The sequence below is a fragment of the Ciconia boyciana genome, chromosome 7, assembly GCF_034638445.1.
Source record: "Ciconia boyciana chromosome 7, ASM3463844v1, whole genome shotgun sequence".
Taxonomy (NCBI): Eukaryota; Metazoa; Chordata; class Aves; order Ciconiiformes; family Ciconiidae; genus Ciconia; species Ciconia boyciana.
The window spans coordinates 19,370,318-19,372,276 of record NC_132940.1 but is presented as its reverse complement, the minus strand read 5'-3'; positions in this window follow the sequence as shown (position 1 = coordinate 19,372,276).

The following is a 1,959-nucleotide window of genomic DNA, read 5'->3' as shown; positions in this document are numbered from 1 at the left end:
GTAATATTTTATTGCAGGACAAATAGCTATTGATGATGTATAAACTCTAAATGAAGGCAGGCCTAAATCACTTTTGATGTGGATGTGAAACAAGACATCCTAACAGCACCACTTTACATTACGACCCATCTTTCACCCCAAATCCCCTTCATAGCCAAGTACTCAAATCTGCCAAACAGTGTACACTTGAGCATGCATCCAGGCAAGGCTCATGTAAGAGGACTTCCCTAGACATTTCAAGGGGTGATACCCCAATCTGAGCATTTGTCAATGTACGCTCTTTCTGCTGTTGAATGAAATACTACCATTCCAGCAAAGGCAGAAGTAGAAGATAGAGAGCAGGATTTTATTTCAGAATTAATTTTTTCTGAACTAGCACTAACTCATTTGGAACTAGCACTAACTCATCAGCCTGCTACCTGAAAGACCAGGCTACCATTTTTAGGCATGCTTTAGCTGTCATTTATGAATTTAGATTCAATTTATTTCCTTTTTATAAATAACTGAATTTTCAGATAGTCTTGTCCACTTAGTTTACTTAGTTGGGTGGTCAGTGGCAGACCCTCAGCACAACATTGGCAGTGTTACCTTCACTGCCAACTTTGGTTCAGGAACTTGACAGACCAGAGCTCTCCATAGGGAGAGAGAGTTTTGAGGGGGGGGTTCAACTAGATCAGTGGTCTCCAAAGCAGAGTGTGGGAAGAAAATATTTAATACAAACCAATATTTTTTAAATTACAAAACAAAATAAACATATCTAAGCAAAATTAAATAAACACTATTTAAAATATTTTTGATTTCTATTTTTGTGTAGTTTTTATCATGTACATTATATATTAGTACAGTAGAACATGTATATAATTTACATGTTATATGTAAATTTAACATACATCTTGGGGGTACACACCTAAAATTTTTTACTGATGGGGTGCATGATGAAAAAGGTTTGGAGACCACTGAACTGGATTATCTCGAGGGGGCCCCTTCCACCCAACATTTCTGTAATACACATTGTGTTTTGGTATTAATTCTATAAAACAATGTCTTATTAGTCCTGTACTTAATTTGAGATAGCTATATGTAATCAACAAGAATGTAGGGTTTTTACACTCTAGTTTCTACTTCAGACAAGTATCCTGACATTAATAAAATCTTGCATTAATCAGAAAGCCTTTCAAACTGGAGCCAGAAGTGGGATGTTTTAGATAATTTCTTTCTGTGAAGAACCAGAACCATTTGGCAAACATGCTTGCAGCCTTATCCAAATGTTATGTTAACATAAAATACATTAAACAGAAGATCAACATGTCTGGGCCTTAAGAGACATGCAAGTATACAGGATTTGCTGCTGAAATTACAGAGTTCCAGGAAATGTTTTTTGGTTTTTTTTTTGTTTTTTTTTTTTTTTTTTACGATTACAAATAATGTTACACACCCTTTAGAAGTTATCACTGTTAGAGTTATAAAGTTTATCACTTTATAAAACAATCATAATAAAGTGATTGTTTTAATAACAATTGCATAATTGACAAGACCTTGGTTTAAAGTAGTTTCTATAGGTGCATATTTAGTATACCGTGACTTAATACAGTCAAACACAAGAATTTGGCTATGCTCAGGATAACAGATTCTCAAGTGTTTCTGAAAAAAATAGATTTTAAAGAAGTGAGAAAAAAATCAAGAAGTGGATGTTTTCTTATATACAACATATAAAACTGAAATCAAAAGAACAACTACGTTCCCCTGTGTGGCAGACTAGGTTACATACATTGTAAACAAGCAGCAAAAAGATCTTGTGATGCTTCAAGTGCCAATGAACAAGCTTTTAATATTAAGCATTTTGGAGGAGCTTACGTGCTCTTTAAAGTTGTCTTAACGTTTAAGCTTGTAACTAGTACAGTTTCGAAGTTGTACAGTTTGTAGCAGTGTTGAAGCTAAGTTCTGTATTAACTACAGCTT